Raw genomic sequence first — 24,897 nt, 5'->3', positions numbered from 1 at the left:
TAAACTGGCATGGAGGAAGAGAGGTCCATGCATGTGGGGACCCAGTAAGTTCCAATCTTCCTTCATGTGACATAACAGGTTGTATTGGGGATGAGTGAGGAGCTGGGCACAAGATGAGCGGCTTCCTCCCAGTGAAAATATGCTCCCTGTGAGAAGGTGTGATGGGGTAGAGCTTATGGCTCTGAAAGAATATTTGCCATATATCCTTATCCCCTGTTAGAAAGTATTTGTAATATGAGTCATATTAATATTTATTTATTCATTTGGAAAAATGTTTTGCTCTCTGTTTTTATATTTCTGGATGCTGCATTTATTTTTTCTCTTTGAAAATTCTAATGACCATCTGCAGTACTGGGAAGTAGAGAAGTTATGACAGCTATGCTTCAGATTTGGTTAAGATTACTAGTAAATTGCATGCATTAGCTTTTAAAAATGTGGGGCAGATTCTAAACACCTATATACTAGCTTTTAAAACAAAATGTGTCCCTCTTAAATGCTGGAAAGTTCTCAAAAAAGAAAAGAACATAAAATCTGTTCAGCATGTTTTTTGATAATATTTTTCAGCACGTAAAATCCTAACTTCACTAATTAACTTTGTTTGAAACAGAACCATGTTTTTTGTTTCCAGTAGTTGGCTTCCTTCATTCTTAACCACTCTACAGACACTAACACTAATGACCAACACATATTCTTCTGGAAATGTTTTCCTTCCCTAACTTGGGTTTCCTATCCTAGAATGGCTGTTTTTCTATTCTTTAATTCTTTTTCTCTATGTTTTCTTTGTTCTTTTTTTCTCCTGCAAAAATATACCTCTCTGTCCTTAGTTCCATTCTTTCTATATTCTTTGTTCTTTAGTGAGCTCACATATTCCCATGACTTCAATGATGATTCCTAAATATGTGATTTTCAAATATCACTCTTAAATAGCAACCATGCCTACAACTTCTGTTTCATGTTCCAACCCTTTGATCGACAACATCCCAGAAGTTCTAGTGGTACCACAATGACATCATTCCAATTTTTTGATACTAGCATTAAGAAATAAAACTAAAAATCTCAGTTCCATATTTGATTCCTTCTATTCCCACTCCCTTTTTGGTAATTCGGTTACCAGATTCTGTCAAAACTTTTAATCACTTCTTCCTTTTCATTACAACGATTATACCATATTTCATCAATTCTAAAATACGTATTTGTTCAAATGGTAACATCTCTGAAACTGGAATATGTCCTACAATCAGTGATGTATTAGGATGTGTCATAGTTTAATTAGCAGTCCTTTCTGTTCTTTCATTTTAGTAAGTAGACTAATGATGCATCTTACCACTGATGGTGTCTTACATTTGATGTTCTGCTTTATGTTAAACTCCTAATTGCCACACTCTTTGATTTTGGTAATTGTTTTCTCAAGCTCCAGGTATTCCTTTCATTATTACCAGAATATTTTTCTTTAAGTATAATTCTGAGCAGTCCCTGTCTTGGGCAAGAACATTTGTTTATCCCCATTTGTAATTATATAAATCCAAATTCTGTGTCTTGTCATTCAAGGCCCTCCTATAGTTTTATCTCTCACAACTCTTCTAAAATTTCCCACACCAGGGGCGCCTGGTGGCTCAGTTGGTTAAGCGTCTGGCTTGATTTTAGCTCCGGTCATGATCTGGGATGGAGCCCCACCTCAATCTCTGTGCCCACCGTGGAATCTACTTGAGGTTCTCTTTCTCCCTCTCTTTCTCTCTGTCTCTCTGCCCCTCCCTCGGCTCTCCCCACCCCTTCTCTCAAAAATAAGTAAATAAATTAATTAATCTTAAAAATTTTTTCACTCCATGTACAAACTTGTATACCAGTTATATATTTATATATATCAAATACACCCTGTAATTTCTTACCTCTGTTCCTTTGCTGAGAGCAGTGTTCTGCTTCAAATGCTACATTCTTCATCCCATTTGTTGATAACTACCTGTGAATAAAGGAAATTTTAAATGTCATTAACTCCATGAAGCCTTACTGATATACCCAACCTCTATGGGTTCTCTCTCACTCATAAAAGGTAGTATTATTATTCCCATCTAATAGAGAGTTGAGAAATTAGAGGGTTGTCACGCAAGTGCCACAGCAAATGATAAAGTCAGAATTTGAACCCAGATCTGGCTTACTTGAAATAATACATTCTTTAGTTTACATGAAGTGTAAGGAAAGAGCTGTGGAGAACAACTAGGAAGAGAAGTACAAGCCTCTGCTCTTCTGTTGTAGAAGTAGGAACCTAGAAATCACTCTTTCAGCTTCATATCTACTTTAATAAAATAACCTAAGATATTCTATTTTCAACTGGGTGATTTATCATTTATCATGAGGAGAAATTAGAACCCCCAGATTTAATGTATTTTACATATCTGGACACAGCACCATAGTTATCCACATAGTATAGAAAACTACAGCAACAATGTTGCCCACCATAGGCTTTGCTAATTAAAAAGTAAAATAAAAATTAAAGGATACATTAGGGGCCCCTGGGTGGCTCAGTCATTAAGTGTCTGCCTTCGGATCAGGTCCTGATCCCAGGGTCCTGAGATCGAGTCCCGTATCAGACTCCCTGCTCGGCGGGAAGCCTGCTTCTCCCTCTCCACTCCCCCTGCTTGTGTTCCCTCTCTCACTGTGTCTCTCTCTGTCAAATAAATAAATAAAATCTTTAAAAAAAATTAAAGGACCCATTAAAAGAATAAAAGGACAACATAATGAAAATAAGAAATTAGACACAGATATGCATACATACAAACCTATACAAAGGGCAAAAGTGTACAATGTACAACTCCATTTTTCCATAGGAATAAATAGGACCATTTGAATTGAAACTAACAGTGGGTTTCCTATATGTCTGTATTCATCAGGTTTCTCCAGAGAAGCAGAACCAATAGTATATATATATATAGATATATATATAGAAAGAAGTTTATTATGAAGGATTAGCTCAAATGATTATGGAAGCTGAGAAGCCCATGATCTGCCCTCTGCAAGCTGGAGGCCCAGGAAAGTGTTGTTGTAGTTATAGTGCAAATTCAAAAGCCTGAGAACCTGGAGCACCAATTTCTAAGGGCAGGAGAAGATAGGTGTCCCAGTTCAAGCAAGAGCACAAATTCACCATCCCTCTGCCTTTTTTGTTCCACTCCAACAAGTGAACAAATTTACCCTTCCTCTGCCTTTTTGTTCTACTCAGGCCCTCAACAGCTTGGATAATGCCCACCCACATTGGTAAAGGCAATCTTTTTCACTCAGTCTGGACCCTCGTGGGCACACCCAGACATAATATTTTGCCAGCTATCTGGGCATTGCTTAGCCCAATCAGGTTGACACACAAAATTAACCACCACAATCTCTACAGAGAAATGAGGTACTATTTAAAGATCTCTGAAAGAGAATGCCTCAGACCAATTTCTCTGTCTTATGCTAAAAGCTTGACCCTCTTTTATTTTTTATTTACAGATTTTATTTACTTGAGAGAGAAAGAGAAAGTGGGGAGGAAAAGGGAGAAAGAGTCTTAAGCAGACTCCACGCTGAGTGCGGAGCCTTGATGCAAGGCTCTATCTCATGACCCTGAGAACCCGACCCTGAGATAACCTGAACAAAACCAAGAGTCGGATGCTTATGTGGCTGCACCACCTAGGCTCCCCAAAACTTGGCCCTCTTATGCTCAACTTCACAATTATGTGTGGGGAAAAGAAATCAATGAGCATCATTCAGGATGCGCTGAGTACTTTGTACGCAAACATTCAAATCCAAAGTCCAGAGTCTACCCCCTTATAGAACTTCCTCAATAAAATCTCCCATTGCAAACCAAGTGCCTTATATAAAATCCATCACTCACATGTAGAATCACCACCAATTCCAATATAAAGATTCAGCTTTCACTTAAAAAAATCAATTTAATTGAAGTATTTTATGTGAAAAACCTCCATTGTAAACATTCCGTGAATTTTGACAAACATAGCCATTAATTATCACAATAAAGATTTTCGTCATCTCAACATGTTTTCTTCTGCCCCTTTACTGTCGATCCCCACCCCCACTCTGACCCCAGACAGCAACTGACCTAATTTCTGTTACCAAAGATTAAATGTTCCTATACTCAGACTTTCATGGGAATGGAATCATATAGTATTTATTCTCTTATATCTGGATTTTTCCTCATCATACTGCTTTTTAGGATTCAGTTACGTTGTTGCATGGTAATCAGTAGCTAGTTTTTCTTGCTGAGTACATCCATTGTAGGCATTACCACAATATCCCTACCCATTCACCGATTGATGGACAACATCAAGGTTATTCTAACATTTTGGTTATTATGAATAAAGCTGTATGAATATTCTTGAACAAGATTTTGTATGGGCATATATTTTCATTTCTCTTGGGTAAATAGGGATGGAATTTTTGTATTTTATGTTATGTTTAGCTTTATGAGAAACTTCCCAAATCTTTTCTCAAGTGGTTGTATCATTTTACATTTAAAGTAACAATATATGAGTTCCAGTTAATCCACATCTTCCCCAAAAGTTGATAGTGTCAGTCTTTTTAATTTTAGCCATCCTGGTGGGTATGTATTGGATTTCACTGAAGCTTTAATTTGCATTTCCCTGATGATTAATGATGTTAAACATCTTTATGGTGCTTATTGGCCATTCACTTATCTTCTATTAGGTTGTTTTCTTACTAAGTTGTATATATATATATATATATATATATATATATATATATATAAACCACTTATTTCCTTTACTCCTAACCATTTTGACCCCAGATATGTGGATATTTTTCCACTCTGACAAATTCTCTGACACCAACCGAGTGTCCTAATAATTCATTCCAATTCTGACACTAACCAGAATTTGTGCAGACCCATAGATTAAGGGCTCGATCTCACAAGACTGCCTCGCACTTCAGATGTCAATAGCAAGTGGTGGGTCCCCAGGTTACCCACAATTTCTGTCTGACTTGGCTGTAAATTGGAAGTTCCCATGGCCCCCTCCTTCGGTTTGGTAATTTGCTGGAGTGGCTCACAGGACCCAGGAAAATAGTTTACTTACTATTGCTGATTTATTACAAAGGATGTTTTAAAAGATACACATGAACAGCCAAATGAAGAGATAAATAGGGCGAGGTCTGGATGTGTCCTGAATGCAGGAGCTTCTGTCTCTGTGGAGTTGGGGTGTTCCACCCTCCTGGCACCAACTTGGCAGCTCTTTGAACTCTGTACTTTTGGAATATTTATGAAGGCTTCATCACATAGGCATGGTCAACTGTTAACTGAATTATCATCCCCTCTCCTCCCTCCAGGGAATGGGGCATAGAGCTGGAAGTTCCACCTTTCTTGTCATGGCTTGGTCTTTAGTGATCAGCCCCTCTCCGGGAGGCCACCAAGAGTTACCTTATGAGAACAAAAGATGCTCCTATAACGCAGGAAATTCTGAAGGATTTAGGAGCTCTGTATCAGGAACTGGGGTCAAAAACCAAATATTAGCAGGAACTTGGGGCAGAGACCAATATATATATATTTCCTATTAATTGACAAGTTGTAAGAGTTATTGGTATATATTATAGGTACAAATCTTATATATATATATATACACACACACACACACACACATATATATTTGTGTGTGTGCACGTCCATGCATGTGTGTGTGTTTAAATCAACCAATCGTCACTATATTGTACATCTAAAGTAATATTACACTGTATTTTAACTAACTAGAATTTACGTAAAAACTTAAAAAAGTAAATTGGCCAATCTGTAGCTAGCCTTTTTATTTTCTTAACAGTCTCTTTTGAAAAGTCAAAGATTTTAATTTTGATGAAGTCCAATTATTGATTTTTCTTTTGTGATATAAGAAATATTTGCCTATCCCAAGGCCACAGATATTTTCTCCTCTCTTTCTTCTGGAATTTTTAAAAGCTTAGGTTTTATGTTTATAGCTATTTTAGTTAATTTCCATGTGTATTGTGACATAAAGATTGAGGTTTCTATCTTTCTATATGGTTATCTAGTTTTCCATTATTATTTGTTAACTAGTATCCATTCCCTATTAAATTACCTTGGCCCCCTTATTCGAAATCATTTTGTGTTATATCAATGAATGCATTTCTGTATTCTGTTACATTATTCTGTATATTTACTCTTATGCCGATACCACATTATCTTAATTATTCTACTTTTAAAATTAAGTCCTCAACTTTGAACTTGTTATATAACCCATTAACAACTCTTTGTGTAGAGACCTGCCACCGCCAGTCTATCCCCTTCTTGATTTACCAGAGTTAACTTTGGACAGGACACTCCAGTGTTTGGCTTTTAGAGGTCCTTTCTTTTCAATGCAAATTTTAGAGTCAGGTTGCCAAGTTCTATAATGATGCTTCTGAGGTTTTGATTGATTTTATGTTGACTATATAGGTCAATTTGGGTAGAAATTACATCTTAACAACATTATGTCTGGATCCATGAATATGACATGCCTTCCTATCAATTTAGATCACTAGTTTCTCTCAGCAATATTCTGCAGTTTATAGTGTACAGATCTGGCATGTATTTTATTAAATTTATCCCTAATTATCTCATGTTAGAATACAGTTAAAGTGGTAGTTATTACAATTTTAAGTTCTAATTTTTCATTGTCAGAGTACAAATGCAATTGATTTTTTATAGTCTCCTTGTATTCTGTGGACTTGTGAATCTGCTTAAAACGATGAGTCTTTTGTAGATTCTTTAGGATTTTCAATGTACATGATCATGATAATGTTGTCTTAGAGTAAGAACAATTTTTTCCATTTTTCCTGTGCTCTCTCCTCACCTTTTGTTCCTTTCCTTATTTTCTTGTTTGCCTTATTTCACTGGCTACAACTTCCTTTGCATTGTGGAATAGAACGGTGTGAGTGAACATTCTCTTTTTCCCCCCAATCTTAGGGAAAAAGTTTTTCATCTTTAATCATTGAAGATGATGTTAGATGTAGGTGTTTTGTGCATACCATTTATTAGATTGAAGAAGCTCATTTCTATTACTAATTTATAAGTGAATATAAAATTTTGTGAAATGCTTTCTTTCACATCTATTGAGATAATCATGTTGTTTCCTCCTTTGTTTGTTAATATGTTGAACTACCTTTGACTGATTTTCAGATCTTGAACCAACCATTGATTCCTGAAAAAAAAAGTAGACAGTCATGGTGTAAAAATCTTTTTTAGAGATTGTTGGATTTGACTTTATAATATTTTGCTGAGGGCTTTTGTGTCTCTATTCATAAGAAATTCTTGTAAGGTCTGTGTCTTATTTTGGTATCAGGGCAATGCTAGTTTTATAAAAGAAGTTCAGAAGTGTCCATACTTCTACTTCCTGAAGGAGTTTATGTAGTTTTTGTATTATTTCTTCCGTAATGATTGATGGAATTCACTATTGAAGCTATTCAGGCCTGGGATTTTCTTTATTATAGCTATAAATTGAAATGCTTTAATACTTTCAAGTCATCTCAGATTTTCTATTTTTCTCTTGAATCACTTTAGATTTTTTTTGTCTTTCAAGTAGTTTGTCTACTTGATCTGAGTTGCCAAATCTATTGGCATAAATATACTCTTGATATTTATTATTCTTTTATTGCCTATAGTGATAATCCCTTTTTTTACCCTTGAGATAGGTAACTTTGCACTCTCTATCTCTGTCTCTCTCTAGATGTCTCTCGGTGTGTCTTAGTATGCCTAGAATTCATCAATTTTATCTCTTTTTTAAACAGCTTTTGGCTTTATGATTCTCCCTTTTATTTTTTTATTTCACTGAATGCAAGATTCAAAATATACAAAATACAATATGACATAGACAGAATTCTGTTGGTAGAAGGAGGCTTTAATTTATTTCTCAGAAAGTTATAAATTAAAAGGTGAAAAATAAGGAGAGGTATAAAACTAAATAATAGTGTTATACTTAATTGGGTATAAATAGATAAATATCAAACTCTTTAAAGAAAACAGCATATACCTTCTTTTAAGGTGCTTATATACATTAGAAAAATGGCTTCATATCATGCACATCAAAAACTAAACAAATATTTAAAAGTAGAAAGAGTAAAAGCAGTATTTTCTGCTCAGAGGTAAATAAAACTAGAAAATAAAAATCCTGTCACCTGAAAATTAAAAACTCATTAAAAAATTAACGATTAAAAAAGGGGGGGCACCTGGGTGGCTCAGTGGGTTGAGCATCTGCCTTTGGCTCAGGTCATGATCCCAGGCTCCTGGGATCGAGCCCCACCTTGGGCTCCCTGCTCAGCAAGAGAGTCTGCTTCTCCCTCTGTTCCTCCCCCTGCTCATGCTCTCTCTCTCTTTCTCTCTCTTAAAAAAATAAAAAATCTTTAAAAAACAACAAACTTATGATTGAAGGAACTCCTAACCAAAAATTAAGAACATTTAGAAAATAATAATTGTATCTTTACCTAGCAGAACCAATTGTATCCAGCTAAAATAGTACTCAGAGAAAATACATATACTTAAGAACCTGTATAAGTAAACCAGTAAGGACAAAACAAAACACCGAGCTATATTATAAAAACAAGAAAGAATTGGTTAAATGAAAGCAGAAGAAAGGAATTGACAAAAAAGACTGAAAACTGGATAACAAAAAATTCCATAATTAAACCAACTCAAAAGCTGCTTTAGTAAAAAACAACGATATCAATAACATAAAATGAAGACAAGGCAAAGGTCCCCTGGCGGGCAGCGCGGAGGCTGCAGGATGCGTGGAGTTTCTGTAGAAGACGTGAAGCCGCGGGAGTTCGTCAGGGCCCTGGCAGCTTTCTTCCAAAAGTCTGGGAAGCTGGAAGTTCCCTGAATGAGTGGGCACTGTCAAGCTGGCCAAGCGCAAAGAGCTTGCTTGCTGTGATGAAAACTGGTTCTACGCACGAGCTGCTTCCAGAGCACGGCACCGGGACCTCTGGGGCAGCGCCGCCCAGGGTCACCTCGGGGACCAAGACCTGAACGTCAGAGAAACGGGGTTCGGACCAGCCACTTCAGCAGGGGCTCCAAGAGCCTGGCCTACAGGGTCCTCCAAGCCCCAGAAAGCCTGAAAGTGGTGGGAAAAGACCAAGGTGGGGGCTGCAAACTGACACCTCAGGGACAGACGGATCTGGACAGACTCACTGGACAGGTGGCAGTTGCCAACAAGAAGCATTAGAACACATGTTGGGGTAATAAATTGCCTCATCATAATCCTGAAAAAGAAAAAAAAAGACAATAAAAGATAACATTTAGATAATCCACGTTCTGCATGGAGCACTGGGTGTTATGCGCAAACAATGAATCATGGAACACTACATCAAAATAAATAAATAAATAAACAAACAAATAAATAAATAAATAAAACATTAAAAAAAAGAAAGGACTTAACTGCTGTTAGAAACAGGTAGGCAATGATGAGAAGTCAGTGTCTTTCTATTGTAGCTGGTTTCAGGCCCTGAAATTTTTGCAAGTTCTTCTGAGTGTTATGTCTTACCACTCACTTTGGTAGTTCTTTGTCTCTCACCTTAGTGTCTTAGCCAAAATATCTGTTGTTAACACTGTGACATAAAAATGATTAAATAAGATTCACTAAATGAATAATTCCAGTGAAAGAAATCATAGTTATTTGTGAAAAATGAAAAATACCTCTGATAAAATTCAGTATCTATTTAAATATTTTTAACAAAGTAGGATCGGACAGATAATTTCTTAGCTTGATAAAATATATCTATCTCAACCCTCAAGCCAGTGCAAAAATTAAAGTGTGGTGGTGTCCACTATCACCACTATTACTTAATGTAGTCTGGAGTTATCAGTCTCAACAATTAGAACAGAGAAGAAATGAGAGCTATAAAGCTGGAAAGCAAAAGATAAAATGATTATTTTTCTCAACAAATGATATAATATCATACTTGGAAAATCCAAAGAATCAAATCTAAGAAAATCAATGATGTTGCTGTGGGTTGTTCTATAAAAATTAATAACCAAAATCAATGATCCTTTTATGTAGTTACACAAAAACCAATTTGAAAATATAATTAAGAAAAGATGAAATAACAGAAGAAGTGCAATATTTAGAAGCAAACTTATAAGAAATATGAAAGATATACACAAAGAAAGCTCTAATGTGCTAATATCCAAAAGTATAACTGAGAAAAGAAAAAGCATTTTCTATTCTTGAGTGGGAAAACATATCATAAAAACATAGTTTTCTCTAAATTAATCCTGAAAAATTAATTTGATCTCAATAAAAATACTAATAAGTGTTTTTTAGAACTAAATAATCTGATTCTAAGTTTTATGTGGAAAAAAGTAGTAATAAATTGCTTATATTACAGATATTGGAACAGTATAAATACTACAGAATTTAAAACAGCAACTGCTTGGATAGGCAAGTAGATCAATGGAACTAAATAGAGAATCCAGAAAAAGATACAATTTATTAATAAAGGATTTGGCATCTGATGAAAATCATATTATATTCTAATGGTGAGTAGATGAATTATTCAGCAAATAAGGATGAAACAGCTAAATGGGGGTACTAAAACAAATTCAAAGACTTAAATGTAAAAAGTGAAAGCACAAATATACATGAAGAAATTATGAAAGACTTAAAAAAATTGTTCTTGGAGAGAAATTTTTTCTAGAGATAATATAAAATACTTAAACACTAAAAGAAAAGATGTATAACTTCACATAAAAATAAAATATGAGAAGATAAAATGGGGAAAAATAAATACAATTGACAAAGGATGGGTATTTGGAATATATATAGCTTTCCCAAAAATAAATTTTAGAAAAAGGCCAGTAATCCAACAAATGTGAAATGAGACCATGAAGAAATAGTATATAGAAGGGAAAATACAAATTACTCTTAGATGTATAAAAAGAGTCTAAACTTCACAATAAAAGATAGGAAACAAAGTACAAAGAAAATGTTCATGTGTAAGATTGTCAGAGATATTTAAAAGTTGATGCTCTGTTGTGAAGGTGCAGGGAAATAAGCACTCAAAGGTATTGGTGGAAATGTAAAGTGGTATAATTCTGTGGAGGGCAATTTGTAATATCTATCAAAATGAAAAAAAAATACATATGTGCTTTCACCACCAATATCGCTTCTAGAAATTCATCCTAAAGGGCTACTGGCAAAGGTGCAAAATAATCTATGCATAAGGATATTTACTTCACTGATATTCACAACTGCGAAAAGGGTAGAAATAAGCTAATTTTCCAACAATAAGACACTACTTAATTACGCATATTCATGTGGCCTTTAAGAAAGATTAGGAAGTTTTATATGTATTGATATAGAATGATCTCTAGAAGTTACTATTATATTATGTAATCATGTAATAGTATGACAAAACTGAAACTTATTGAACAGCGCAAATAATGCCATGTTATTCACGGTGAATGAGAGACTGCTTTTCTCTGTATGGCCTTTTGTACATTCTGAATTTTGTAGGTTTTGAATTTTGCAACATGTGATTAATTTTATCTATTCAAAAGCATTTAACTTAAATCTATTAAAAATAAAGAACCCTGATGATGATGATGATGTTGATGATAGCTACCATATATTGAATTCCTCATATAGGGGATTTATATATTATCGTACAGATTTATATTTATTTGAGAGTGAGAGTGCTCACATCATCGAGCAGTGGAGGGGGAGGGGCAGAGGGAGAAGCAGACTCCGCTGAGATTGGAGCCTGAGGCAGAGCCCTAGGCCGCTCAATCTCATGACCCTGACCCTGAGATCATGACCTCAGCCAAAATCAAGTCAGACGCTCAACCAACTGAGCCACACAGGCACCCCATATTATCTTTTATATATTATCAGTTTTCATAGTGACTATTTAAGACACATTATATAATTCCCATTTTAAAGCTAAGGAAACTGAGGCTCAGAGAGGCTAACTAATGTGCTCAATATTATAGAATTAATAGCTTACTTACCATCTGGAAATCAGGTATGTCTAACTTCAAAACCAGAGATATCCAAGATTTGGCCAAGTTCAACTGATCATCACATTTAACTAAGTTTAAATAGATATTAACCATTTCTCTACCTCGTTAAGCCACATAGCACAACTTTGTTTTTAAGTGCCAAGTTTGATATAAATTAGCTAAGTTTATTACTATAGTTTGTGATTTTATGCGCTTAATCTTGTTCTTTTGAAAGATCCAATTAAGATTACATAAAGGTTTACAAGAGTCCTGTTGTGTAAATGGTTCAACATTCCAACAACAAACTAGATAAACATTTTGCCAATCACTAATTAAAAAGCTGGCTCTAAGTACAATAACCTGGAGTCAGTTTGCATTCACATTTCTATTAAAGGCTAATGAATACACAGCTAAACTAATTTAGTCAAATTGTTCCTTCATTGTGTTCAAAGTTAAAACTAACAATTCAGCTTTAGCCCTGAGTCTTTTAAATTATTTTTTCCTCCCCTATTGAGTAAAAGTCTAATTAAAAGCTTTTAGTCTTTCACATTGTGCAGGCTGCTAAGTGATATTGTTTAGTCTGCAGGGACTCAATTATTACTTGGCTTTAAAATATACATTTCTACGAGGATTTTTTTTTTAACCTACTTTGCCTGGAAGGTTTTGTGTTCTAAAATTTAATTTGATAACAAGATTACTAAATTGTGAAACAAAGAAAAATTACCTTTGGTGTGAGATTTTATGTATATTTGCATTTGGTGTGCAATTTTAACTCAGCCCTAAGACTTAATGACTTATCTAAGTTTCAAGTCAGGTGGCGTGGAGCTGTAAAAAGTATCCCAAATACTATATAGTTAAGTGTAAGTTTAACTCTGCATGTTCATAAACAGAGACTGCTTATATATAATTTGTAGGGCCTGGTACAAAATGACAACGTGGTGTCTCTTGTGCAAAAACTAAGAATTTCAATATGGTTGCAGCAGAGCGTTAAACCAAGCACAAAGCCTTTCTGACCACGCGTCCCTGCGCGGTTGCCCAGGCTGTGTGCTTGTGAAGCCAGCCCTGCTCACAAGTGTCGAGTGTAGAAATCTCACATTATATTACTACTACTTTTTAAATTAAAATGACTCTCCAAATCCCGTTCTATTAGACTGACAGACATGTTCCCATTTTTAAGCCTCCTGGCTTAGAGGTCTGAGGGCCTTACGAACACCGAAGGCCCTTGGTCTTCATCTGCTCTGATTGCCACTGAAAAGCTCCACGTTTAAGGCCACTATTTTGCCTCTGTTGCTGAAGCGACCTGGAATGCTGGACTGGAATTTGGTGCCTAGCATTCAACTTTTCTAGCTACATAACATTTATAATCCAAATTAATACATTTTGAGAGTAAACAGGGTCCACACTGACCTAACTGGCCTGAAATGGGCCTGCCCAGGCGAGCTGGGAGGCGTCGTCATCCTCATGCAGGCCCTTAGTCCTCAAGTCTCCAGGTCTCTGGGGCCATGGAGGACTGGGATGGGATTTCCACCCTTAGCAGAACCTGCACACTTCCAGCCTCTCTGTGGGCTTGGGGAGACTCTCCTCTCTGCAACCTGACCAGGAAAACCCGGTTGTAGAGAAGACAATCAATTCAAATGAGTTTGAACTCCCTATTATTTTCTTCCATTTCTGCTTCCAATGATTCAAAGATTGTCTCTCATTTTGGTTCTTCTAGCTATTTAATTTCCCAGACAGAGAATTGGCTATAGGTAGCCAGAATGTTTAAATACTACAAAACAAAACAAAACCACCACCACAACAAAAAGTGCTAGTATTATGAAAGAATGGAATTTTTTAAGTGTTTTTTTTTTTCGTGTAACAAATGTATGAACTTAAAAACAAACTAAAAAATGTGAAAATATTTTTGAAGAACAGGTTTCTTAAAAAAATTTTCCATTTCCCTGTTTTCTAAAAACATGTACACTGTCTATAATAGATTTGTTCTTTTGTTATGCAGGGCTATCACATTAATTAAAGTAGAGCAGTTAAAAACATATGCACCGTAGCTAATGGGCCTGGATTGGAAGCCTTGCTTAGCTGTGAGATCTTGGATAAGTCACTTAAATTCTCTGTGTCTCAGGGTCCTCATCTGTAAAATGGGGATACTAATAGTTCCACATCATAGTGTTATGGTGAGCATTGCATGCTAATATATATTTAAAGTAATTTAAACATTATTAGTCAATATGTGTGAATAACTATAATTAATATATTATACTTGGTAAAATAACTCAGGGGCATCTGTGCCTCCAATAAATGACCCCACTTTGAGTTCCTAAGACTGCTTTAAAATAAAAACCATGTGTCAGTATTTCAAAGATCAGATACCTCTTGTACTATCCTTAATGCATCCACCTCCTTTCCCCACACCGCAGAGTCGGCTCAGAGTAAAACGGAGGTGTTATCCTAATAGTAAAGTGAATACATTTTATTATGTGGCTGTTCTAGACCTTGATTTGAGTTGATTGAAGCGTTTTGTTTTGGGGGCACCTGGGTGGCTCAGTCATTAAGTGTCTGCCTTCAGCTCAGGTCATGATCCCAGGATCCTGGGATGGAGCCACCAAGTCAGGCTCCCTGCTCAGTGGGGAGTCTGCTTCTCCCTCTTCCTCTGCCTGTCCCCCCACTCATTCTCTTTCTCTCTCACTGTCTCTCTCTCAAATAAATAAATAAAATCTTAAGAAAAAAAGGAAATGTTTTGTTTTGTTTTCTTTGCTTCACTCCAATGCACGATCATGCTCTTAGTAATTGAGAGGGCTAATAATGGGCCACTAGTTAAGTGGGCATTACAATAGCTCACAAATTTATTGTGAAGATGAAATAACATATTGTACATGAAAAAATTTTAATAGATACTATAGTGATACATACATTTAGGGTTTTATTGTTGCTGATTTACATGCTAATATTATTGGATGTAGGACCTAAGGAATATTAAACTTATATGTATTAGTCATTGCAATCATGAAAATTCTAATGGAATTTTTCACAGAAATTGAAAAAAATAATCCTAATTTTTGTACAGAATCACAAAAGACTGAATAGCCAAAGCCATCTTGAGAAAAAAACAAAGCTAGAGGCATCACACTTCCTGACTTCAAACCATAATACAAAGCTATAATAATCAAAAGAGTATGGTATTGGCATAAAAACAGATACATAGATCAGTGAAACAGTATAGAAATCCCAGATATAAACCCTTTCATGTATCCTCAATGGATTTTTGACAAAGGAGCCAACAATATACAATGGGGAAAGGACAGTCTCTTTGATAGATAGTGTTGGGAAGATTGCACAGCCATATGCATAGAAAACGGCTGGACCGCTATCTTACTTCATACACAAAAATTAACTCAAAATGGATGAAAGACTCAAATATAAGACCTGAAACCGTAAAACTCTTAGAAGAAAACATAGGGGGTAAGCAATTTAACATTGGTCTTGGCAATTATTTCTTTGGATTCGATACAAAAAGCAAAGGCAACACAAGCAAAAACATCTAAGTGGGATTACATCAAACTAAAAAAAAAAACCTTTGCATAGCAAAGGAAACCATTAACAAAATGAAAAGCAAACTTTGGAAGGGAAGAAAATATTTGCAAACCATATATCCAGTAAGGGTTAATACCCAGATTATATAAGGGACTTATACAATTTAACAACAGAAAAATAACCCAATTTTAAAAAGGCCAAGGGCCTGAAGAGACATTTTTTTGGAGAAGGCATTCAGATGCCTTCTTCATGTACCAACAGGTACATGACAGGGTGCTCAGCATCACTAATCATTAGGAAAATCAAAACCACAATGAGATATTGCCTCGTACTTGTTAGCAAAGGCAGGTGAGGATGTGGAGGAAAGGAAAGCCTTATGTACCGTTTATGAGAATGTAAACTGCTACAACCACTGTGGAAAACAGCATAGAGGTTCTTTATGAAATTAAAAATGGAACTAATACATGATCCATCAATCCTACTTCTGGGTATAGCCAAAAGAAATGATACCGGGATCTCAAAGAGGTATCTGCACTTCTGTGTTCATAGCAGCATTATTCACAGTAGCCAAGGTATGAAAACAACCTAAGTGTCTGTCATCAGTTAAATGGATAAAGAAAATGTGGTATAAGTGGGGTGCCTGGGTGGCTCAGTCAGTTAAGCATCTGCCTTCGGCTCAGGTCATGATCCCAGGGTCCTGGGATCGAGCCCCACATCGGGTTCCCTGCTCGGTGGGAAGCCTGCTTCTTCCTCTCCCACTCCCCCTGCTGTGTTCCTGCTCTCGCTGTGTCTCTCTCTGTCAAATAAATAAATAAAATCTTAAAAAAAAAAAAAAAATGTGGTATAAATGGAATATCATTCAGACTTTAAAAAGAAAAAAATACTGTTAATTGTAACATGGATGATCCCAGAGGGCATTATGCTAAGTGAAATAAATCAGGCAGAGAAATACCATCCTGCATGTGAGATCTTAAAAAAAAAAAAAAAGTCAAATTCATAGAAACAGAGAGTAGAAATGTGGTTGCCAGGGCCTGAGGGGAGGGGAAATAAGGTGAGGTTGGTGAAAGTGTACAAACTTTCAAATGTAAGATGAATAAGGTCTGAGGATCTAATGTGTAACATGGTGACTGCAGTTGATAACACTATACTGTATAATTGAAATTTACTAAGACATTAGAACTTAAGAAAAAAAAGGTGAGGGGCGCCTGGGTGGCTCAGTCAGTTAAGCGTCTGCCTTCGGCTCAGGTCGTGATCTCAGTGTCCTGGGATCAAGCCCCGCATCAGGCTCCCTGCTCAGCAGGGAGCCTGCTTCTCCCTCTCCCTCTCCCTCTGCCTCTCCCCCTGCTTATGCTCTCTCTCTCCCTCTCTCTCTCTGTGTCAAATAAATAAAATCTTAAAAAAAAAAGAAAGAAAGAAGAAAAGGTCAATATGTGAGGTGATGGATGTGTTAATTAACTCAATGAAGGGGATCATTTCACAATATATACACATATCAAATCATCACATTTTACCTTTTAAATATCTTACAATTTTATTTGTTAGTCATACCTTAGTAAAGCCGGGGGTGGGGGGACGCTGATTTCTCTACTACAATTCTTAAATCCAGTTTTCAGTATGTAAGCTTTGTCTGAGGAGAGGGCTCCAAACCCCATGTAAAAAGGCTGTGCCAAGAGAAGAATAAGAGCTTGTGCAGCTTTGGGAAGCTAAGCTCTGTAACACTGAAGGTGGAGACAGATATTCAAACTGGTTTCACTGTGTCTTCTTGACTGAAAAAAAAAAAGCTCTTAAGGCTAAAATTAAAATCCTTAAAAATATTTTTATGGTATAGATGTGACCCAAGTATTGGATATTTTATAATGAACTTCATTATGAATATTTGTTACTTATTTGATAGTCCTGTTTTTCATGAGATTGAACATTTAAAAGATTTTTTCCCCACGTGACCAGATTCTCCTGACCCTAGTTGACATCATTCAAATATAAACTAAAGCTGTATCTTAGAAATTGCCAAGTCAGAGAAATCAGGATAATTGGAAATTCTATGAAATAACTTCAGTTGTTTCCCCTTGACCCCCTCCTTTTCTCTGTTCAGCTTCCTTGACCCAGCCTCTTACTCAATCTCTTATTCAGTTTTTCCTCAAACACTCAAATGATACGAAGGAAACCAGACATTCCTAATTTATAGTGTGCATACAATTTACAATCTTATTCAACCAGTTTATATTAGCATAATGGATTCTGTGAAGACCCTGTCACCTCCCCCCCCCCCCCCCCCCCCCCCCCCGCTCCCCCAGCCAGAGAGGAGCGCTCTCCCCTGTGGTTGGCAGGTCCTCAGACAACAGCTTACACAATCTTGCTTTCAATGTTAATCACTCAAGTTTCTCATTTAAAGCTTGTAATGGTAGTAATTAGGTAAAAATGACTTTATTGTAATAGTTTCCCTGTCACTGCCAATGTTACCTTAACCAAATTTTCACAGGAAAGGAGAAACAGAGAATCTGCAATTTGCGCTTACAGGAACTTTTTTTGCACAACCTTTGTTTCCACTTTAATGAGATGCACATTCAGATGGAAACCTTTAGGGAATAGTTAATGGCCAAAATGAATTTCCCTTAATACCTCCACTAAATTGTCAACTTGCTAGCAGAAGACTATCTCAATAACAGCTAAATTAGAAGTGTAATTGAATGAGATGTGAGTACAGAAAAACAAACTGGTGAAACTTTCTGTTTAAACTCAATTTTCAATAGTCTGCCAAGTCCTTAAGTCTTCAGAGCTATCAGTTTATTAAAAAAAGCAAAAGATCATATTCATGATTGTGTAGTTCATTTTCATTTACCACTTCAGTACCTTAAGAGAACTATGTTTTAAACAGTCCCTTTCTGTTTTCCTACCAGCCTAGTGGTCTCTGGCTTTTCCTTAATTGCCTTCTCAAAGTACATTCCTCCACTGGAGGAAGTCATGGCACCATTTGGGGATCTGAGATACTTGAGAATCCACAGTAATGATGTCAGAGGGGAAGCCTTCATGAATATAAGCACATTTTTCCTGAACCACTCTCCCACTATCTCTCCCTCTCTCTCAATTAGTTTGCAATCTGGAAGGGCCTAGACAATTTCTATCAGCTCACTGAGGATCCAGTGAAGTTAATGAGGGAATGAGGTTCTGGTTCCAGCCAGAAGCAGAGCTGACACCACAGCCCAGAACTCTACCACTCTCCTCATTAAGCCACCTGTCAGGTGACTAATTGTTATTTTTATATCTCTACTTCCATGAGTTTTAGCTTTTCTTATTGTTCCTTCTCTATGCTTTTGTTCATTTCTTCTTTAACCCCCTGAGGCTGATTGTTTCTTATTTCACTTAAATTCATATTGTTGTTTTCTCTTTGTGTTTTTCTCTTTCAAGACTTTTTGGCTTTTCCATTTCCAAATGAATGAATGGAATGAAATGACATCAGGATAGCTGTGGTAGTGCAGCGTCTAGGAATATGTATATAATGCTCTTTGGGCTGGTATTTTCTTGGATGGTGCTCAGTATTATATCGGTTGAAGGGTAAACTATGAGTATTTCTTAACATTTTCTTTTATTAAACTAAAAGCTGTTTTCAAGTTGTGCAAAATCACAAGTTGCTCCTGTAAACCACAAAATTAGTGGCTTAGAATGACACAAATTCATTATCTCACAGTGGTATAAGTCAGATGACTGAGTGGGTTCAGCTTGGTCCTCTGCTCTGGGTCTCGCAAAGCTGTAATCAAGGTGTTGGCCCCCTAAATTCTTACTGAGAGGCTCTCAGGAAGAATCTGCTTTCGGGTTCATTCAGGTTGTTGGTAGAGTTCAGGTCTGTGGGACTGTAGAAGTGAGGTACCCATTTCTTGGATCAATGTCGGCAGGAGCCTCCCTAAGCTCCTTAAGGCTGCCTGAACTCCTTGTTACTCTTTCATCTTCAAGCTGGGAACTACATGTCCAGTCCTTCTCATACTCTGAATTTCTGACTTCTCTTCTGCCTCAGCCGGAGAAAATTTCCTGTTTTTACCGGCTGGTATAATTGGATTGAGCCCACCTAAATAACCCAGAATAATCTACCTATTCAAGAGACTGTACCTTAATTACCTCTAAATTTCTTTTGCCACACATGGGGCTCCTGAGTGGCTCAATCGGTTAAGCATCTGCCTTTGGCTCAGGTCATGAGCTCAGGGTTCTGGGATGGAGCCCTGTGTCCAACTCCCTGCTCACTGGGGAGCCTGCTACTCCCTCTTCCTCTGCCCTTTGCCCCCCCCACATACTCATTCTTTGTCTCAAATAAATTAAAAAAAAAAAAACTTAAAAAAAAATAAATTTCTTTTGCCACACAGTGTAACATTTCCTTATGTTCCAGGAATCAAGATAGGGACATCTTTGGGGGACCATTCTGCCTACCACAGTCTACAAATCAGAATTCTCATAAGGAATTCTGATCAACCATTTTTAATTCCCATGTCATTGTGAATAATTAGCAGAATTAATAATTAGCAGTAATTAGCACCACTGAAAGCATGGAATTTTAAAAATCTTGTCAGTAATCTAGAATCTTTTGTCAAAATAATAGTGTATGCAAAATTTTGCATACACTAAGGTTCACTTTGTGTTGTGAAATGCATGTCAAGTATCCACTATTAAAGTATATGCAGAATAGTTTCACCTATGTGCTTCATTTATTTATCCCTACCCCATCTTCCTGAACCCTTAACAACCACTGATCTTTTTACTCTCTCTGTAGTTTTGCTTTTTCCAAAATATCATATAGTTGGAATTATATGATATGTAGACATTTCAATTAACAATAAACACTCAAGTTTTCTCCCTCTACTTTAACTGATTGACAGTCCATTTCTTTTTATTGCTGGGTAATATTCCATTGTAGAACTACATCACACTTTATGCATTCACCTATTTAAGGACATCTTGATTGCTTCAAGTTTTTGGTGATTATAAATAAAGCTGCTATAGACACTCGTGCACAGCTTTTGCTTTGTTTTGTTTTGTTTTGGACATAGTGTTTAATTCAATTGTGTAAATACCCAGGAGCATGGTTGTTGGATTGTATGATAAGACTGTTTAACTTCGTAAGAAACTGCCATCTGTCCCCCAAATTGGTTGTACCAATTCATAGTCCCACCAGCAATAAATAAAAGTTTCTATGGCTCTGTGTCCTTGCTATGATCTGGTATTTCAGTTTTTTTGGATTTTAGCCATTCTAATAGGTGTGTAATGATATCTAATTGTTGTTTTGATTTACATTTCCCTAATGAAAAATCGTCTTTTCATATGCTTATTTTCCATTTGTGTATCTTCTTTGTTGAGGTGTCTATTCAAATCTTTTGCCATTTTTAATTTTGGAGGGGTGGTAGTTAAGAGTTTTTGTATTTTTTTAATAAAAACCTTTTATCAGATAATGTGTTTTGCAAATATTTTCTCTTAGTCTGTGACTTATCCTTTTATTCTCTTAATGTGTTTTGCAGAGCAGAAGCTTTTATTTTAATAAAGTGCAATATCAATTTTTCTTTCATGGATCCCACTTTTGGTGTTGTATCTATAAACTTATCACCAAACCCAAGGTCACCTAGTTTTCTTCTATGTTTTCTCTAGATGTTTTACAGTTTTCATGTTACATGTAGGACTCTTTTTACATTTACATTTTGACTTTATACGTAAAGTGTAAGGGCTATATCCAGATTCTTTGTGCACATAGATGTCCATTTAAATTGTCCCAGCACCGTTTATTGAGAAAACTATCCTTTCTCCATTGAATTTCCTTTGCTCCTTTGTCATGAATTAGTTTGACTATATTTGTGTGGGTCTGTTTATGGGCTTTCTATTATCTTCCATTGTTTAATGTGTCTTTCTCTCTTTCTTTCTTTCTTTCTTTCTTTCTTTCTTTCTTTCTTTCTTTCTTTCTTTCTTTCTTTCTTTCCTTTTCTTTCCTTCTTTTTTACTTTGCCAATACCATACTGTCTTGAACATTGTAGCTTTACAGTACATTTTGAGATCGGGTAATATCAATTCTCCAATTTTTACGCCTTCAGTATCGTGTTGACTATTCTGCATTTTGTGCCTTTCATATAAACTTTATAATCACTTTAACAATCTCCACAAAATCACTTGCTGGGATTTATTAATTGCATTGAATCTATTGATCAAGTTGGAAAGAATGACATTTTAATGATACTGAGTCTTCTAACCATGAACAAATCCATTTGTTTAAACTTTCTTTGATTTCTTTCATCAGAGTTGTGTGGCTTTCTGCATATAGATCCTGCACATATTTTCTTTTTAGATTTATACAGAAGTATTTAATCTTTTTGGTGTTAATTTAAATGGTATTGTTTTAAATTTAGAATTCTAATTATTGGGGCACTTGGGTGGCTCAGTCTGTTGAGCGTCCAACTTTTGGTTTCAGCTCAGGTCATGATCTCAGGGTCATAGGATCAAGCCCCACCTCAGAATCTGGTCAACACGGAATCTGCATGAGAGTCTCTCTCCCTCTTCCTCACCCTCTGCTGCTCTCCCTGCTCACTCATGCTCTCTTGCTCTCTCACTCTTTCTCAAATAAATAAATAAATAAAATCTTTAAAAATTCTAATTATTCTTTGCTGGCATAAAGGAAAACAATTGATTTTTATGTATTTACCTTGTATCATTTGACAATAGAATTGCTTGTAATTTCAGGAGGTTTTTTTGTAGATTCTTTAGAATTTTCTACATAGATAGTCATGCCATCTGCAAAAGATAGATGTTTTTCCCAGTCTTTACACATTTTATTTTTCTTGTCTTATTTCACTATTTATGGTTTATAGTCTGATATCAAATAGAAGTAGTGAGAGGGGACATTTTTGCTTTTCTCCCAATCTCAGAGGGAAAACATCCAGTTTCTCACAAATAGATATGATTTTAACTTTAGGTATTTTTGGCAAATATTCTCTATCAAGCTGAGGAAATTTCCCTTTATTTCTAGTTTGCTGAGAGTTTTTATTACAGATAGGTTTGGATTTTGTCAAATGCTCTTCCTATATCAATTATTATGATCATGTGATTTTTTCCTATTTAGCCTGATGATGTGGTAAATACATTCATTGATTTTCTAATGTTGAACCCAGCCTTGCAAACCTGGAATAAATCCCACCTGGTTGTCGCTATAATTGGTGACTAGATTTTAATATGTTGTTGAGGATTTTTATATCTTTGTTCATAAGAGGTATTTGGCTATAGTTTTTCTTTCTGGTAATGCTTTTGGTTTTTGGTTTGGGTTTTTCATTAATATATTTTTTATTGTGACAAAATATGTATAACATAATATTGATCATATTAACCATTGAAGTGTACATTTCAGTGAAATTAAATACTTTCATAATATTGTATAACCATCACCAGTATCTGTAAAAACTTTTCATCAACCCTTAAAAATATTTCTGTACTCATTAAGCAATAGTCTTCCCCTCCTTCCTCTCGCCAGCCCTGGCAGCCTCTATTCCACTCTGTGTCTCCATAAGTTTATCTATTCTTGGTACCTCATCTGTGTACTCTGTCATTTTATGTACACTATTTGCTCTGATTCTGGTGAATTTTCCTGGGCATAATGTTTTCAAAGTCCATCCATGTTAAAAAATATATCAAAAAGTCATTCTTTGTGGCTGAATAATATTTCACTATTCAACATTTCATTATACAGTATATAAGAGCACATTTTGTTTCCCATTATCTGTTGATGGACCCTTGAGTTGTTGTACATTTTGGCTATTTTGAATAATGCTGTTATAAGTATTTGTGTACAAATATCTGTTCAAGATCCTTATTTCAGTTCTTTTGGGTGTATATCTAGGAGTAGAACCGCTAAGTCATATGGTAGTTCTATATTTTACCTTTTGAAAAACCACTGTTTTTGATGGTGGATGCATGATTTTACATTCTTACCAACAGTGCACAAATGTTCCAATTTCTCCATATGCTCACCAACATTTGTTATTTTCTGTTTGTTTAATTATAACCATCCTAATATATATGAAGTGGTTTCTGATTGTGGTTTTGATTTGTAGTCCCCTAATAACTAATGATGTTGAGCATCTTTTCATGTACTTGTGGCCATATGCTTTGGAAAATGTCTCTTCAAGTTCTTTGCCCATTTTTAAATTGAGTTGCTTGTTGTTGTTTTTAGGACTTGTTTATATATTCTGGAAATCAATCCCTTATCAGATATAGAATTTGCAAATACTTTCTCCCATTCAGTAAATTGTCTTTTATCTTCTTGATAGTATTCTTTGATACACAAAAGTTCTTAATTTTGATGAAGTCCAGTTTATCTATTTTTTTTTTGTTGTTGCCTGTACTTTTGTTGTCATATCCTTAAAGTCATTGCCAAATCTGACACCATGAAGATTTTCTCCAGTGTTTTCCTGTAAGAACTTTATAGTTTTAGCTCCTAAATTCAGCTCATTTATAGTTTGAGGTAATTTTTGTGTATGGTGTTAGTTAAGGATCCAATTTCTTTCTTTTGCATATGGATATCCAGTTTAGCTACCACCATTTGTTGAAAAGATTGTCCTTTTCCCATTGAATGGTTTTGGCACTTTTGTCAAAAATCAATTGACTATATATGTGGTGGTTTACTTCTGGGCTTTCTGTTCAATTCTGTTGGTTCATATGTCTGTCCTTATGCCATACTCTCTTGATTCTGATGGCTTTGTAGGTAAGTTTCAAAATTGGGAAATGTGAATCCTCTAGCTCCAAACTTTATTTTTCTTTTTCAAGATTGTTTTGGCTATTTGGAATTCTTTTCAATTCCATATGAATTTGATGATCAGTTTTTATCCATAAATCTGTTTCTAAGAAAAAATACATCAATTAATCCATTTGCCTATTGAAGAGATTCTAGTAAGATATTACCCACTAAAAATTAACAGCAATGGATTGTACTACTATATAAATACATCAATCAGTAACTCTTTCATCTAAATAAGAAAACATCCCATTTTGGACAAAAGTAAATGACATGAAACACTCAACAACTATTGCTGCATAAGAAGGATTTTGTCTCTAACTACAATTTCAAATCATTCATATACTGTTGCTGTTCTCAAACCAGGTAACACATAAGAACCACCTGACAAGCTTTTAAGAAAAATATGCAACCCCACTCTCAATAATGGATAGATCAACTAGAGAGAAGTAAAGAAAAAGGTGACTTAAACAACAGCAACAAAATAGAACCACTAGATAGACCTAACAGACATATACAGGACACTTTAGCCAACAACAGCAGAGGAGACATGCTTTTTTTTTTTTAAGATTATATTTATTTATTTGAGAGAGAGAGAGCACGCACAAGTGGGGAGAGAGGCAGAGGAGGAAAAAGGAGAGAATCT

General features: G+C 35.6%; 1 pseudogene; it reads left to right on the top strand.

The window, feature by feature from the left end:
• Positions 1-8,762: 8,762 nt before the first annotated feature.
• Positions 8,763-9,200, top strand: LOC114209895 (small ribosomal subunit protein eS19 pseudogene; annotated as a pseudogene).
• Positions 9,201-24,897: the final 15,697 nt, after the last annotated feature.

The sequence above is a fragment of the Eumetopias jubatus genome, unplaced genomic scaffold, assembly GCF_037043125.1.
Source record: "Eumetopias jubatus isolate StellerSeaLion01/CBP00866 unplaced genomic scaffold, mEumJub1_p1.0 scaffold_6, whole genome shotgun sequence".
In the NCBI taxonomy this organism is placed as follows: Eukaryota; Metazoa; Chordata; class Mammalia; order Carnivora; family Otariidae; genus Eumetopias; species Eumetopias jubatus.
Note: the sequence above shows the minus strand (reverse complement) of the source record. Positions and strands in the feature narration are given on the sequence as shown.